Genomic DNA, 19,308 nt, shown 5'->3' with positions numbered 1-19,308 from the left:
AAGGAGAATGTGAGATTGGACTATTGTTGTATGTGTGTGAATTATTATTACATGATGAATTTGAGTGATAGAACTAAATAGCATTATATTGTACTAGTAGACTCTTTATGTACTAAATAATCAAGTTTGTTTTTGTCTATTTTACGTATCTGTCTTGGTTTGTGGAGTTAACACTGGTTGTATGTAACGCAGCGCGCAGTGTTTATTAAAAACATAAAAATTATAAAACAGTTAAGAAAAGACACTCTTTTTGACTGATATCAACATTCAGGTGTTTGCAGAGAAGTACAAGTGATTAGTAAACTGTGAATGACATAGAGCTATTTTTTGTAGGAATTTAAGTTCAGTTGGTTTTTATTTTAATATCATACTTTCACTATTCTAACAGAATTTTTACTTTTTGATTGCACTTACGAATTGTACTAACATACACATACTACTAATGATAGTATATAAAACTTTACTAGCATACATGTACTGTCCATGGCCTATAGAACTGTAGTCACTTTCACATAGCATTATATGTGGCATATAAAATATCACCAAACCATTCCTGATAGCACCAATGAGACATGATCCCAAACAAACATATCTGTAATACTACCAATGGCAAATAAAATCATGTAAGCATGCATACTGTTAAACCTATGAGAGATGCAAATTAATTTGCAAAGAAGTGCTAACACAACACAAAATTCTATGTGACCAAGTCAAAAAAAAATGATACTTGCCAACATTATTACAAATGTAATATTCAGATTGATGCTCTGTTAGATATCTATAAAATGACCATTTTAAAAAATAGCACCAAAAATATATAACTGCTCCGAGCGTCGAAAGTCTTAATCAGAATTATATTTGAATTTAACTTACCTTAATTTACTTACTTTAACTTACCTACTTACTTTAATTTGACTTACCCGAAAGTGAATGCTGAATGCAAAGTATACTACTGGAGTGATGAACCAGTTCACATTTATCATGTTATAAAATACATCTTCGATTATTCTTTCATTTTCAGGAGATTGATCCAGATTTTGATGATTGTTTGTAAATATTATGTACGGTGTGTCGCAAATAATTGCAACCATCGCGTTTGCTGCCAACATGGCAACAATCTGCAAATAAAAGATAAAATAGATTTACCTCTTATTGCATAATAACATCCTTAAAATATCTGTAGCAAGTTGATGACGAAACCTACTCATGTTACACAAAGTTGCTTTCACTATGCAAAAGCAAAAACTTTGAGCAAAACTATTGTGAGACAAAATTGAAGTTTTTGCTTTAAAGCATGAATAGAAACTGTCTTTAATAATGAAAACTTATGGCATTTTTAATTTTTTCAATGTAATTGTCTCAGAACCAAACTCTCAATGAATTAGTGTTGACTCTAAGACCTGTTTCATACATGCTCAATTGGTAAAGAATAAAGTTTCAGGCAGTTTTACTTGTGGCCTCACATATTGCAGCTTGAAACCTCAAAAATCAATCTTCTGTATTTGTGGTTTCTCTACCTTTCGTTTTTTCGTGACGTCATTCTATCGTTGTCTGCCATCTTTATGGACAACTTTTATTGTTAAAAACACGAAGCTTCTGCAATTAATTATTGCAAACAATTCTTTTGTTTACAAATTTTTTATTTTAGTATCAAAACAACACCGAAAATATTATTAATCAAGAGAATGATGATTGTTTTCTACAAAGATGGCCGTGTTTCATGGATGACCGCATGTGCAAACAGGGTGATGATGTCAAAAAAACGATGGGTATGTTATGTTAAACAAAAATATTATCGGTAGAAAACATGATGCAACATGAAATATATTAACAGTGCTGTATTTATTAACATTATATTAATTGTAGTTTTTATTTATGTGAGCTATGCATTTTCATGTAGGGTATATGAAAAAAATCAAAATTGGCTTGTATATGTTTGCGCAAGACAAGATTTCTAGGTGTGACTTCAATCAGCCACAACTTGCCTACTGTCTGCCAACTGGACTCTGCACATCCATTAGCCAAGCTATTGTGTACATGCAGCCTTCATCTATGATATTTATGGTGTTTTTCTTAGCAACTGTTGACCTGATGAGAATATGAAAATCAAAATTAAATTTGTTAACAGCCATCTATGAAGTCACATGAAAAACATGGTATACTTTTCTGTGGTGATACATATGGCTCGAACCCACACATGATAAATTTATGCTGCAGCGTTTATTGCTGGCAAAAGCTAGTTTTGCCCGCAACTGCTAACCTCTGTCAAGTTGCAAGTGAGCTATTCACAATCTACTAAAAGTTACTTTGTTAGTAGATTGTAAATATTTAACCTTTGGTTGGCAGCAAATATAATCGCAGCGACATCAGATCTTAGTAAAACTAGCTAGTGCAATCTTTCTTCCTAACTTTTCAACAAACACCAGCTCAAAAAGATTAGCTTCATCTAAATGCTTGCAAGAAACTTTGGAACCCAAGCTATAGCAATACTAATAAGGTTTCAATTAACAATCTTGGCATCAACAACTGCATTTGGCGCTGCAAGCAGCTTTTGGTAATACACAAATAGGCTTCTGTTCACCATATTAAGAGACAACCAAACCAAAGCATTTAAGAGCTCAATATTCTACCAGATGCAATGAAAGTTTTTCTTTAAACTGACATCAGAAATTTGCTGTTAATTCAACGAGGACTATGATGCATTAGAACTGCACGCTGTCATTGCAGTGCAGTACGCAATAGTTTTTAATGCACTAGAACTTTCTAATGCTCAGTAGACATTTACTGCTAATGTAACAGCACTCCTGCAAATCGCTTACTGCGATCTCCTGCGCATTCACTTTCATGACATATTACCCGAAGATTAACCATTCATGCATAGGGCCCACTGCGAATGCACATTTTTAAAGTAAAAAACTGCATGTGTACTGCAACTACGCACTAGTATGAAGCTGATACCATGGATCAACCAAAACTGCTAGCTTTCCAAGTATCTGTAATGCATTGTACAAAATTTTAATAGTCACAACCCTGATTCCAGCATACATGTACATGTATTACTGTTTTAAACTATATCTGTTGCATTAGGATTCATTATTAAGTTATCCATTTGCAGACTAATGAAGTGAATATTGCTAATAAGGGGCTTCTGATGGATTTCGCTGAGCTCCATTGAGCTTAACTGAAATAAGGTTGATTGCATGTTTTTGGATGTGTTAGTAAGAAAGTGCTTAGAGGCCTATCAAAAGGGGTACACGATATAAGCTTTAGGGAAGCACTTGAATGTGAATCACATACAACTAACAGCTAGCAAAAATTATGACGGTTTTTGCCTGGATTGAAGAGCATGTGTGTACATGATAATCAACTTATTAGGGCACATCAATTTGCGATTACGCATTATGATAGCCCAAAACATGGGATCTTTATAGGCAGTTGCATGTTTTAAGAAACGACAAGCAAATGCTTTCCTTGTAACATTCTTGTTTGGTATACTCAAAAATGGTAAATTTTGTTCATTTTAGGGTTGTTGAGAAATTAATTACTGTGTCAGTCACTTATTACTGTAAACAGCAAATATAGGTGGCGGTTTTATAGTTTTTTCCCATAAAACAGTTAAACAGTCCATGTCTTTGGATATGTTTACAAACAAACAATCGTTTATCGCATACCCCCAACGCATGATAGGTTCTCTTCCATATTTTTAATGCATAGATTTAATTAAATACATGCTGAAAAAATCCAATAACGGCCAAATCTTACAATACCGAAACCCTTAGTTTAATAGATTAGTGTTGCCCATCTCTATCGTTATAGGCAGCGGTGTTTAGTCCTGCTAAATAGGAAATTCAATAGACAAACACTTACTTTGTGGCTGACTCGTCGAACATTTCTCCCTTCTCCTATATCGGGTCGTAGAAATAGTTTTAAACCAATTGCAATGTATGCTATAAAAATTACAAAGGCAGGAACGAAGAGACTTGCTCGGAAGAATGCAGAACATTGAACTGCGGCAGGACTTGATAAGTTTGTATAACAGACAACACAATCGGAAGAATTTGAAGTATTTACCAGATCTGAGAGCGAGTAAATGTCTATAGGTATTAACAGAGCGATTAACCAAAGTACTGCCATTTTTGTAGCTACTTTCCGCTTAGTCAAGTTAAAGATTTGAAAGGGAAAATACACCGCTACAAATCGTTCTAATGCTAAATTCATGTGACATAGCATACTTGCAATGAAAGCAGTGCAACCGAGACCTTTGTATATTTTACAAAAGACACTGCTTTGTAAAAACCGTGTGTTTGCAAAGTCTCTGTAAGCGCTGCCGCCAGGAATGGCTAGAGAAGAAAGGATGTCCGCTACAGCAAGGTTCGTTAACTGCACTTTCATCTTCTGTCCAAATTTTTTGCCTTTGACGATAACCACTATGGCTACGGCGTTGAATACGAATCCAAGGACTAGGAAAGTCCAATCCAGAAGTTTGAGAGCGATGACTTGAACAGATAGATCGTTTGTCAGACACGATTGAGCCCTCGTTACTTCAGTAGAGAAATCAGCCTCAAGCATTGTTCACAAATGTTACTGCGCAAGTAAGCAGCTTAATGACAAATCATGCATGCGATGTCTTGCGTTAGACTACGCTGTAGCTGAAGTGTGTGATGAACAAGGCTGATCAAGCTGACAAGCAACCTCAGGAGAAAATAGCTGCCATTTGTTATTGCTGATATGTTGATAAGTGTACTATAATTATGGCAGCTCCTACGCCTTCCTCCCTTTCTATATTAGTGCATGTTTCTTTGCAGAAGATTGTAGTTGTATCATTATCATATTATTAATTTGTACCAAGTCATGCTATATCAAAAAAGATTGCGTAGTGTTAGACTACATTATTAAAATATCACAATACCCATATTTTTATTATAACTTGTAAAATGGCGACACAGCATTTTTCATATCACAACAAAACAAATAATAAATAGATGACTATTGACTCTAATTACACCGGTCAATCGCGCTTAGAGCAAATCAGCATGTAAGACAAAAAATAAAAACGTTAAATTTTCGTATTGAAAGCAAAACCTATCCGTTGCATAACACTGTTCTATAATGTAATTGGCAAGGTGTTAGTGTTTGGTATAAGATGAAGTTGCAATATTTGTGATGCTGTTCTATAGTTTATTGCGCTATAGCACAATATAAAGACATTAAACTATAATTTACATTATAAAGTGAATATAAATTAATTATGTTATATTACATTGCATTAAAGTCTTTACTCTAGCTATGTCATTGTGTTTTACATTGCATGGTATTAAATTGAATCATGTTAAGATTAAGTTGAATGCGTTATTGAGATAAATTTTTAATTGATATGAAACTATATTGCAAAATTTTATAGTATTTTATATTAGCTTATGTAATGTGTGATCTTTTGTGTTGTGTATTTTATGACGCTATAGCGCAGTAGGTTTTTTAAACAGTTTAATATAGCATATAATATATTATTTGCAATAGGCCTGAGGCAAAACATAGCGTTGCAAAGTTTTTTTTCACGTCATATCTTTTGTAGCCACTTTGGGATTTGAAAGCAAATGCAAGAGATTTTAAACCAAGTTGATCACAAATGCTATATTTACTGATTTTCTCAATGGATCAGGTATTCGTCACATGCACTAATCATACACATGAATTAAATTTATCATTCCGTACTGAATTGCGAGCAAATATTGGCATACTCTTCTGTCAGAATAAAAAGCAATGAAGCAAGGTGCAATACACAAGCACTTATGTGTTCATCACATACATGTATGATCTGAGAACTATTAGCTAAAATCAGTTATGTTGACAAATGACAGCATTTTGCCAATGAGCCAGAATATGTACATGTAGGTAGTTTATAACAGCTTCAACAGATAAAGGCAAATTTTTTCCTTAAATATATTGCCAATAAATAATATAGATATAGTACCAGAGGTCTTCAAGAGAATTATGGATATTATTTGTTTTCGTTGTGCATCAAATAGTTTCTTGAGTTAGGGTGGTCATAGTTTGCAGCATTGTAATAAATTAGTCACCATTTTGGTACATACATGCGGGGCCTCTTAGCTACTTGTGATTCTAAGTTTGCATTGTAGCTGTGGGTGTTTTTCACTTATGTTATAAAAAAGAAACAGGATTCCACACGGTTATAACATTTTGGCCCAGCGCTTTTTTGTTTGTTTTCATTTTGCCACAAGTAATATGTTGTTGATTATCAACAACAAAATTATTATTATGTAATAACCAGTGGGTCAGCAGTCAGCGAGCAGCGCTTACATTATCTGTCTACACATACAAGAGGAGTTGTGTTTACTCTGATATTCACTGGAATAATATAATAATAATAGGTAATATGCCTGGAAAATTCAGGAGTTGACAACTCCTCACATGCTTTTTCTTCCATACCCATAAATGTTATTTACAAGGCAATACCTTTCTTTATCTATATATAAATCTCAAAATTTGTGTAATTGTAAAATAATGTCGTTAATCAATATGCCCTTGCATAGCTCAGTGGTGGAGCGTGTGGATAAAAAACTAGTGGTTGCAATCTCTGTGAGTTCAAATTCATCAGAATACGGAATTTTAATATCAAGATTTTAATAGCTATAGCTGGACATACCGAAGGACAGACGACAAACTTTGAGAAATATATATCTATCTCAAAGTACGTCTGTCACTCCGGCTATAGCTATAGTACATGCTGATTAGTTTACCAATGCGACCACGTGTTATGATGCCCCTGTTAAGAAACATTTTTCGTAAGGTTCAATTACTATATCTGGGGTCAAGGCCAATTCTTCTCATGCGAGAAATTATATTGTCTCAGTGAAAAGAGCCTCTACATTCTCTCATCGTTCAATCAGACAAAGACAGTTCGACATCTCATTTTTACAGTTGTACCAGCTTCTAGTAAAACAGTAACTTTTTTATACACACACTTCTATGCAAGAATTGTTATTACTAATTCAACATATTCAGGATTTTTATTTTGTTTTCTTAGTTCGTATTAATCGTATCATTACCGAATCATTTTTTATTGTAATCAAAACAAAACCCACTTAATTTAGTTATCACTTGCTAATTATTTCACATTCACATCTAAACCTTTTTATAGTCGTTTTATTTTTTTAATTTATTTGATCTGCCCGAAACATTTTCCTCATGGTATGAAGTTTAAAGGTTGTTTGACAAAGTTTGAAAACCTTTACACTTGTTTTTATTTTCTCTCTAACTTTATTTCAATTACACAAAACACTTCTCTTATGATATGTTGTTTGAAAGTTTGAATGGCAAATGTTGTTATATGTTAAATGCAAATCAATTTTCTGACCAAAAACTTTTTTATTACCCGAGCAACACTGGGTAGTACAGCTAGTATAGATATATATATGATGTTTTTAATTAGACAGTCTTGTGCATTTTGACCAGCTTTGAGAAGTTTCATGCACTGACAATAGTTCGACCTTCATTTTCAAAACAGGCTATGGTGATGCTACGGCAAGTAGTCGGTATAGAAATCGTTTTCTAATTCAATCCAGCCAAGCAGCGATCACCAGAAGCCATGATGAATACGTTGACAGAGCCAAAGACTTGAAGCCAACAGTTTGCTAACAGAAAGCAAGCTAATACTGATTACCTGTAAGAAGAGCATATAATGTTTTACTTCATTTGCTGGCATCTTTGATTAATGGCTGGAGCTGATAGGGTGGCCAGCAAGTCTAGATACAATGTAATAGGTTATGAACGCAATCCAAAAGCGAATAATTTTGATATCACTACTTCATGGACCGTTGGCGGTTGCATAACTAAACTGACATAAAGGTTGCACCCTCTTTATTCGGTAAGAAATTTTAACATTCTTTTGCATTGATTGGCCTGCACCTAGGCTGAATTGTTGTCATGAAAACAATTCATTCGCGCATTCAGCTCTGAGCATCGTGTATGTGATTGAAGGTAGGTAAGAACTCACTATAGGCAGTTTTGTAGTGCGAGTTCTAACTTTCTATAGTTAGTGCAGGTCTTTTTCTTGATGATTACAGTTTTGTAATTATTATATTATTTAATATCAGATTATGCTCTACCCAATCACGATATACAGTGGGAAACAACAACATTAAAATCTATACTACCAGCCTTTTTTATTATAGCCTATACAATGGTATATAGCATTTTTCATACTACAATAAAATAAATAACATACATACTATTGTCCTATATCTTATTGTATCATAATACTATAAAATAACAGTAAATTATAATTTACTACAAAATGTGTGTGTTACCTTACATGAGATTGCGTAGTATTAAAGCATTTACTTCAGCTATGCCAGATTGTTTTATATTGCATTAAATTGGGTCCTGTTAAGAAATATTTAGCATATTATTGATATAAAGCATTACATAACATTAAAATGCATTGCAAATTTTCAAAGCAATTAACATTATTTTATTTGAATTATATGATGTTGTATCACAGTAGATTCCATTAAACAGCATACCACATTTGCTAATGCAACGATCTGATATAGCATATTATGTAATAGACTTGCAATGGGCCTGAAGCAAAACACAACCCTACAAAATTTTCTTTCATTTTAAACCTCTTGCATCCACTTTGAGATTTGAAAGTGGATGCAAGGGGTTTCAAATCTAATTATCACAAATCTTATATTCAAATAGATCATGAGCTCATTACCTGTGCTGATCATGCTCCTGTATCAACTTCTTCATAATTTCTTAAACTGAATAATTCTTATTACTCATTAACATTTCCTTTTAGGTAGAAATTACAGGAATCTAATATAAAAACAACTCAAGTGCCTTTAAGCATAATCGATTATAGAATTGACATGCAGCTCAACAGTGGCAATCACAACATAATAACTGCGCACTAAAGATAAACCCACTAACATATTCATTGGCAACCAGTTCAACCTAAACGTCTTTTGACTGTATACGGTATTCAAATATATATATATATATATATATATATATATATATATATATATATATATATATATATACATGTATATATATATATATATATATATATATATATATACATATAAAATATATTAAGAACTGAAAACTTTTAAAACTGTTTACTACTGTTTTAAAAGTTTTCAGTTCTTAATATATTTTATATAAATGCTCTATTTTAATATTGAGCACTCTCTTCTAGCGAACTGCAACCTTCTTCTTCATCAGTATATATATATATATATATATATATATATATCAGTACCATATATATTTATATATATATTTATATACATATATATAAATATATATATATATTTATATAAATATATATATTTATATATATATAAATATATATATATTTATATATATATTTCTGATGGGTCAGACAAAGACAGTGCGATATCTCATTTTTACCGGCATTGAGAAGTACCAGTATCGTTTTATTCAAAGTTTTGATGGATAGCTTCTGGTGAAACAGTAACCTTTTTTAAACACGCAACTTCTATGCAAGAATTATTATTAATTCAACATGTTCATGATTTTTATTTTGTTTTTTTTCAGTCCGTATTAATTGTATATATCATTACCGAATCATCTTTTATTGTAATCGTAGCAAAAAAGATCTAATATAGCTATACCGTGCTTGCTAATTATTTCACATTCACATCTAAACCCTTTTTATGGCTGTTTTATTTTTTAATTTATTTGACCTGTGCAAAACATTTTCCCCATGATATGTAGTTTGAAAGCAGGAACGGCAACTGTTGTTATATGCTAAATACAAACAAATTTTCTGACCAAAGACTATTTCATTACCCGAGCAACGCTGGGTAGCACAGCTAGTATATAGCAAATTACATATTTATACATACATATAGAATTATAAAAAGTGTTGGCAAACTGCCATGAAACAACTAAGTTGCCTAACAGACGTTAAGAAAGTCAATGTGCTGACACCAGAGTGCTCAAATCACAAAGTTGATGAACCCTGCACTAAGGCTAATAATGTCACACCTCTCACAGAGTGCTCAACTAAACCGAAGTCAGGGAGCAAATGTTCATGCTACAGACAGCACTGTTTCAGCTTTTGAAGCTTTATCAGTGCAGCTCAGAGCCGGCAATGGATATAACTCATTGCTATGGAGAATTGACTTCCTGTCATGAAACAACTAGTTTGTCTCACAAACTCATACATATATATGTGCATATTGTTACGGCACAGTGCTGTGACCAGAGCCGTAACGATAGATCTCCTGGTCACCTCGCTCATAAGGCCGAGCCTTCAAGACACCGAGGAAGGCTCGGTCAACGTTAAGGCACTCGGGCTACCAAGAAGAAACCAAGAAGACTGTGAAAGAGAAGCCGAGCGTAGAACAAAAGAAAAGGGGCAGAGCCTAAAGTATAAGTAGAAGCAGAAGTAAGTATAAGTGTAAGTAGGGGGCAGAGCCTAAAGCGGAAGTAAAAGTATAAAAGGAAGAAGATTCGATCGCTTTGGCAGAGCTGTACCCGCACCATGTACCGCACCTGTATTGCCTGTCATGGATGTAAACTTATGTGTATTTATAAGCAAGTGGCATGTAGCAAGCTGAAGGAGCACCTATCCTTGGCCTCGGTGTTGGGCTACCCAAACCCAAGTTGGCTGTACATCTTAAACACAAATGCCAGTGGTTGCAGACTAGAAGCAGTGCAATCCAAGGTTCGGGGAGAAGCTACAGATATGATAGCCTTTGTCAACAAAATACTGACCTCCGCAGAGAAAAACTACTACGTGACCTTACTGTACTAAGAAGCTGCTGGCCATGGTAAAGACTATGAAGTACTTCTGGCCATACCTATACGGCACACAGTTTTTTCAAATGGATCACGCCTCTCTGTGGTGGCTGTGTCACCAAAAGGAGCCTTCTAACCAAGTAGCCAAGCGGTTAGAGATCCTGGCTGAATTCCAGTTTACGCTGGAGCACCAGGTTGGTCTGCATCATGGGAACGCCTTTGGGCTTAGCCAAAAGACCTGCAAAGATTGCTGGCAATTTGAGCTCATTGAGCTTAGAGACAGCGGGTTGACTTGTAGAGAACTTGCTTTGAAAAGCCAGCACCTCTCGGAAGGACTCGAGGGAAACCCACACACCATGCATGGGTTTGCCAGGATTGCGCACAAAGTGGTCGGTTGAATAGGCCTGTTCACTGCTATGGTGCGCCGAGAGAGTCGACCCAGGATTGACCAAGGCCACTCTAGAACTTTGCGGCACAGTGCAGGTGAAAACTCGAAACACCACCAAAAAGGAGCTGATGCAGATGCAAGTCATAGGCCTGACTTGGAGCTGACTATGGAGCTGATTCGGAAACAGCTGGAGATAGGAGGCCAAGAACTGCACAAGCTGCATAAAGTTTGTCCGTTTTTTAGGATACAATTCAGTGAGTATTGGAGGCCCGGGTCTCTCCTTATGGCCACCCGCGATGGTGCATGTTATGCCCACCAGACATCAGAAAAATGGCTGTCTGGCAGACTCACACACTGGCTAATTTTGGGATTGGTCGGACAATCAGCCGGCTGTGACTGACCTGGTACTGACTAGGGATGACAGCCACAGGAAGAAGACTAACCAAGATCTGCGAGATCTGTCAGATGGCAAAGCACAATGGCACCAAAATGGTCAGCGGCAATCATAGGCTTTATGGAATACTAGGTTTCACATATAAAGCGACTATATTAATTTACCTCTAAATACGTCTGAGATGATAACGTTCTAAATCACTAAATGCCAGTAGAGTGCTTCAAGAAAAACTGTGTGCTAGAGCATTGTTACAATGTCACAGTGCGTAGCTGTCTAGTGATTAAAACTGATTATGCAGTTTCTAGTATTATTCTCATGTCACATAGTTCTTGATAAAAACCTGTTGTAAAACATTCATTGCCCAGGGCTGATACTCTCCCCTAAAAGGCCCGTTAGGTTTGGCCCAAAATCACGTTTTAGGGGGTTTTTCATACCATTGGGCACTGTCAGTGAATTTGCTACTTTACGAGGGGGGGGGGGTGGGGGGTTCCACAGCTAAGCCAGTTGAAGGGCCCATGCTCATTAAGGTTTTATTCAGCCAAAGTAATACCAAGAAATTGCACCAAAATTCCAGTCTTCATTTTAATGCAGATTGCATTAAAATCTGCATGCGTGCTGACGGGAAAGGAAGGGAAAGGAGACAGTCGACACTGCATCATCTTAGCAACCCTTTAGCAATATACTCAGAATGAATTATATGATATTTCTTTCATTGATATTCATTGTTTTCCTTTGTAAATAAAACTGATGATCTGATAGTTGATGTTTGGAATCAGTTTATTAACCCTTTTGCAGGCACAGCGACATTTTCTCGTTTTGCGATACTGACGCTAGTGGGCCGAGCGACTAACATTACGTCGCCACACGAACGGTTTTTATAAATTGATTTATGGTTAGCTAACTGCCTTTGTTGGTTTAATATTTTTACCAATAGTAAACTACAATATATTGGTCTCTGTTAGCAACAAAAAATAAGCCGTTTGCCGAAGAAAAACAATTGTGTTTGCAACACTAAAGAAACGAAAAATCCGAAATAAAAACGTATTTAGATAAAATTGGAAATTTTGTTTGTAGGTTTTTCTGCTTTATTAATGCATGAATCTTAAATCATATTGGGTGTTTAGCGGGGCGTGGAACCTGGGCGCCTTCTAGGGAACTCCTAGTGTTTAGTAATGTATTTCAAATTGATCAACCAGGTGATTGGGGGGTACAATATCCTAATTTAAATTGACCAACCAGGTGATTGGCGGTACAATATCCAAGTCTGGGCCTATCCAGGTGGGTGTTTCTTTCAGAGTATCAACCCTGGGATTCATTGCTAGTCTCGTTTTGTGTTCTGGTGCAGTTGGTAGTCAATTTTTTGATATTGTGCTTGATAGTTGAAAATAGTCGTTATAATAGATTGCAACGTCAGTTTAAAAAAATTGCAACCGTGCCAACCGTCATGCAAATTTGATGACTAGACTCTAGTCATGAAGTAGCAATGATTCTGGTCTCTCTAAAAAGTGCGTTGCTGTGCAACGTTCGATCGTAATTAAACGGAAGCGCTCTTGATCGCGCTGTGGTTTTAGGCCAATAGTTTAATCAAAAATCGTTTCGTCCCCGTGAATTCCACAATTTCGCGCTGCTCGGAAGAACGACATGAATTAATGATAAGCGTATATAAAAGTATCTCGGCTAACGTAACGATTCAGCTTATAAAGCTTTCTTAGATTTAGCTATGTGGTGAACTTGCCGATTTTCAAGGACAAGAAATGAGCGTGCTTAATTTACGTGAACATCGCAAACGCAAGTCTGTCAGTCTGTACTTTGCATAATAAGTAGTTCAAATAAGCTAGTGAAGTGCTGCAAGGACAAGCAAGTTTTCATCGACATTATTCAATCCATTATTTATATTATGTATAAAACGACTGCGGCAGTCGTTTTATCTGCCAACCCAAGAGTGGAGCCTGCCAACCCAAGAGTGGGGCAATGCGTGAGATTTGGTTTTGGGGCAATTGATGTATCCATGATAGTATATATAAAATTGTGGAAATTGGGGCAAAAACCTCACGCATTTCTCACGCATTTTCATTTTTTCTTTGGGGTGATTGCGTGAGTCTCACGCTCGATACGTGAGAGTTGGCAGGTATCCGACTGCCACTAATAACAATGTTCGAAAGCTGAAAGTTTGTAGTACACGAATATCATATGCAGTTTTATATTTTTGCCCAATATTTTCTCCATAATATTCAATATTTTTCAACTTATAATTTTGCTAATACATAAAAATAATTTAATACTTGAATAGATTGTTACATCAGACATGTATGGATTTCCCTTGCATGTACAAGTGATTAAATATTTTTGTAGCCCTGGCTCTTTCAGACTAGGCTAAACGAGTATGATTAAGCCTCTAAACAGCTTATAGCTTTGTTTGAGCGTTGGGGATTAAGTTGTCAAGCATATTTTAGATGTCTCTATGAGACCTAAGTTATGTTAAATACCCAGATGGTATGTTCAATTATTAAGATATTCTTTTTTCTTGTGAGCCCAATGCATAATGCACTAGTAGCAAAGTTATAAAAAAAAAGTAAAGCTCGTAGCAATAAGATGAAATAACTAACATAGAATATGTCCTTACACGAACAGCTGGTTTGCCCTTTAGCTCAAGAACTTTCATGTTTACTAGCGTGAGTGAAACTGTTTTATGTCATGGAAGTGTACTAGTCAAATGGGATTATTAACTTTTGATATTTGGGCTAGGTATGGCATGGGCTGGCAGAGCTGTACTCGTGCGACCACCTAGAATGTCTTTTGGTGGTTCTCTAACTTACAAGTTAATATATCACTTCTGGTTGAATCTTTGCAGTGCATCAGATGTTTTGCTGATGAAAAAATGGTGTACATTGAGCAGATTTTTTTCTCTTTTGGCTTCCAGATTTACTGATATTTCTATACAACAAGATTATAGTTTGATGTCATTTTATTCCAGGAAGAGTTTGTCTAAAACCTATATCTATCCCCAAGAGTTTTGCTAAATAGGCTTAGGAATTCTTGGTAACATAACTTAGGATTGTTAAATAATCTACTCGGATTATCAAATAACTTGATGAGTTTTATGTGGATAGTTCCTTCTGAATGTCTTCGACAAAAGCAAATTTATCCCAACTGAGCTAGTGCAGCTGTTGCTATTAACTATTTTTCATAAATACCACTGATAAAAATGCTTGAAGAATGCTGAAATACTTATTTTGAATTGGTTGTATACTTGTTGCAATTTTTTGCTTACGCAGTCATCGGCTGGATGATTGCGTAAGTAAGAAACTCACAACATCTGACAAAGATAAGTACACTATCTAATTTTATAGTAATTTATACTGTTCCATTATATGTTGAGCACTAAAGTTTTAATTCTACTTATGATAAATTTCAATATGAGGTGTACTTATCGTATCTATAGCATATATAGAGCATATATGGTGTATATATATATATATACAATCAAACATGGATAACTCGAACTTCACGGGACTGAGCAAGAGTGTTCGAATTATCAGAGCGTTCAAGTTATCAGAGCACTGTTACAAGTCCATGTATTTACTTATTTATTAGTGGATACATGTACATATACAAACTATAATATAAATCAAAAGCACAAATAGCTTGTTTCAAATTAAATGCTTCTAATGTAAAGTTTAAAACGTTTTTATCAAAAAATATAGAGATTTTTCTATCACTTGAGATTGGTTTGTTGTTTGAGGTGATGTTATTGCCAGGACGTTTTTTAGATTGGCATTGGCAAAACTTGATCGTTGTTGAAATGCTCAAAAGAAAAGACATCTTTTTTTTAGCGTTTTACCCACGATCAATTTCGCCGATTTTTCTTGAAGTTTATGCAAAGATTACCTTACTTTACCTGGGATTCGTTAAGAGCAACACTCCGAGGCAGTTCAATTAGAAGTTTTACGAGGTTTTACGGTACATTCTATATCACTCACGCTTTTTGAATAGATACTTATTGAATGTACACACATATTCTGTGTTTAGGTCAAACGATGAATAGTTTTTTTTAGCTAAGACAACGCATACGTTTAATTACAACAATTTTTAAGACGTTTTAAACATTCAGCATTCCGACGTTGAATCAACACGGAGTCAACGTCAGAAAACTATTCATCGCGGGCTAGCCGGGTCACGCACTCAAAGATTTTCGCCACGCACATACAAAACAAAAACAACATGCTGTTTTTGTTTTGTATGTGCGTGGCGAAAATCCTTGCGCCCATGACCCGGCTAGCCCGTGCTATTCATCATATAGCAGTATAAATCAAATTTCACCAAACCTTTAGAAAAGTCGTTGACAAAAATATTTTGCCGATAGCGGTAATAACGACGCTTATGAATTACGAAAAGATGAGGTTTACCTCTATGGCTTTGAATAAAGTGATTTTCTAAAGCGATAACCGTTTCGGTAGCCGTTGGGCAAAAAAGCAGTTCGAGTTAACAGTGTTGAGTTCGAGTTATCTATAGCAATTGATCATTACGTGGGAACGGACCAAAGAAACCGTTCGAATTAACCATGTGTTCGAGCTATCCGTGGGCGAGTTATCCATGTTTGACTGTATATATAGCATGTATATATATAGTATATATCTCAAAGTTTGTGTATTCGTTCGTTGTTGTATATGTCCATCTATAGCTATTAAAATCTTGGGATATAGAATCCATACCGCAGAAGATTTGATCTCGGATCTTCCCATCCACCAATCTGACGCCTTACCAATTCAGCCACACGAGTGTGATGGATTGATTGTGCGATATATGTCGCTATATGGGAGAAAATACGCTATTGCTTTCCGTTACGAAGCAGCGTCATGAGAAGCGGTAGCTCTTATTAGTAAGCTTGCCTAAATTATCAAATGGTCATATGCCAGGCTAATAGCAAGTGGCAGGCAACTCTCATTGTTTATAAGCTGATTTTTAATACTTGGGCAATGCCGGGTAGCACAGCTAGTATATATATATATGTATATACACTGCAGACTACCTTATCGGGTCCCCCAATATTGGGCCAATTTGCAGATTGGCCTAGGGAAATTCACCTAGTTATGTCTATTTGAAGCCAACGGAAGCAGAACTTTACTTGCTTCGGGTCGCGATTTTGCCTTTTGTGTTGCTGGATTAGATACGACGGCTTCTACACCTCCGTCACTAACCCAAAAATGTGTTCAATAATTTTATAATTAACCTAATCTCATTCCAAAGTCTATTTAAAAATGACACGGTTGAAATCAAATCAGACAGTCTTTTGTTTAGTAATCATGAATGGAATGTTATCAGTTGGCTCCAAGAGTTTTCTAGTCCTGTAGCAAAGCTGCACAAGCTTCAACCTCGATAAGATGGACTGCACTGTATATACATATATGTATATATATATACATGCAGTATACATACACGTTATATATACATACTATATATAGATGCTATATTTATATATATGCTATACAAGCTATATATATACTATACATAAGCTATACATTCATATGCTAGTTGGTGTACAGAGAAATAATATCTTTCTGACAGATATCTCTCTGTACATCAAAAGCTAGAATCGTTTAAAAAATTCAGGAAATCAATATTGAGTGAGCAGAAATTATCCACAAAGGAAGGTGCAGCCAGGTTGACACTGCAACAGACGTGGCTTCAAAGAATACTGCACTCAATAAGCTGTAAGAAGGAAAACTTCTTGCAGCCTGCAATGTAACCAAGATTCATCGTACATGTGCATATGGGTATATATACATGTGCATTTGGGTACATATACATGGGCATTTGGGTACATATACATGTGCATTTAGGTACATATACATGTACTTATGGGTACATATACATGTGCATATGGGTACATTTACATGTGCATATTGGTACATGTATATGTGCATATGGGTACATGTATATGTGCATATGGGTACATATACATGTGCATATGGGTACATATACATGTGCATATGGGTACATTTACATGTGCATATGGGTACATTCACATGTGTATATGGGTACATTTACATGTGCATATGGGTACATATACATGTGCATATGGGTATATATACAAATAATTCAATGTGTACCAGTAATGATGCTTTAGCTCTTGCTCACTTGATGCATGTATTTCAAATCACTGGCCACTTGACTGTACATGTATATATTATAGACTAGCCGTGCTACCCGGCGTTGCCCGGCTAATAAAAAAGCTTTGGTCAAAAAATTGATTTGTACTCAACATATAACAACATGTGCCATTCTAACTTTCAAACTACATATCATGAGAAAAGTGTTTTGTGTAGTTGAAATAATTTAATAGAAAATAAAAACAGCTGTAAAAGTTTTCAAACTTTGACAAACTGCAGCTTTCAAACTTCATATCATGAGAAAAAGGTTTTGTGCAGGTCAAATAAATTACAAAGAATAAAACAACTATTAAAGGGTTTAGATATAAATGTTTTTTAATTAGCAAGTAGGCTCTGATAGCTAAATTAAGTCGGTTTTACTACGATTACAATAAAGGATGATTCGGTAATGATACAATTGTTAGGAACTGGGAAAACAAAATAAAAATCCTGAATATGTTGAATTAATAATAACATTTCTTGTATAACATCTATGTACAAATTTAGCTATCGGCCTACGGCCAGCCATTTTACCGAAAAATGTTGAAATTGCTTCATGATATGTAATCAATTTTGAATGAAATGAATTTTTTTCAATTTCAAACTCCATTTAAAACAGGTTTGTTACATATTTTATATCTCCAATATTTTTAAAAACACTGCCATGCCATAAATTCAATGTATGGCATGGCAGTGTGTTGATAAAGCGATGTGTACTATGATCACTATGAAGCTAAAACGATCCTCTACACTGTTCCTATTACAAAACGTTACAAAACTATTACTCTCACCACCATCAGAGTGAGTGCTGCTATTTTACTTATTTGTGTAATCACGAAATCTGAATTGGCTATAATGTCATCAACATAAGAAATTATCTGTTTTCTAAGTTGGCCAATTCCATATATTCTGGACACTTCAATTGAGGAACGGAAGTCTTAGTAGATTTCTGTTGGAACAACATATAACTGATTTGCTGCTTATTATAGGTAGCCACTGATAGTATTTAGCTTCCACTAATATTTCACGGCTCTGAAGTTGTCCATTTAGCAAAAAAATTTAAAAAAGTACCCTTTCTGGACACTGCTCGATAGAATTGGAAATTTTGTTTCCGATTTTCAATGTCAAAATTTATCGAATCGCCAAAGCTTACCAAAATTAAACTTGGTTTACGTTGAAGTAGCACAGACCAGCTCCACAATGATGTATATATAGACTGGTGTTAACCAATTCTAGATTGAGTACTAGCAAAAAATGAACACACCACACCTTCTGGACACTACATTTTGGACACTACAACTTTGTCCACTATGTATTGTCTATAGAAATTGACTTTTCACATAACTTTATTAACTGTATTTATTACCAGTAATTGATAAATTTATTTACAGCATAATATAAGAACCCAAAAATGTTTGAATATTATTATGACTAATAGAAATGTAAGTTTATCATAAAATTATTTTCTAAAGCAGCAAGACCAAAAAAACCTAATTAATTAAAAGTACTTTTTCTTGTGTTGCTCGCTAATAACTTGGAAGTTTTCAAAATTGTCAGATAGAAGCAAAGCATCATTAGGG

At 35.0% G+C, this 19,308-nt stretch overlaps 1 protein-coding gene across 1 annotated transcript in view; it reads left to right on the top strand.

The window, feature by feature from the left end:
* Positions 1–7,883: 7,883 nt before the first annotated feature.
* The window catches only part of LOC137387277 (probable phosphatase phospho2), a 393,003-nt gene continuing 381,578 nt past the window's right edge, over positions 7,884–19,308 (top strand). The window contains exon 1 of the mRNA XM_068073631.1: positions 7,884–7,998. The gene's annotated coding sequence lies outside the window, so the exon portion shown is untranslated. The remainder of the gene's footprint in view (positions 7,999–19,308) is intronic.

The sequence above is a fragment of the Watersipora subatra genome, chromosome 2 (genome assembly GCF_963576615.1).
Source record: "Watersipora subatra chromosome 2, tzWatSuba1.1, whole genome shotgun sequence".
NCBI classification, from domain to species: domain Eukaryota; kingdom Metazoa; phylum Bryozoa; class Gymnolaemata; order Cheilostomatida; family Watersiporidae; genus Watersipora; species Watersipora subatra.
Note: the sequence above shows the minus strand (reverse complement) of the source record. Positions and strands in the feature narration are given on the sequence as shown.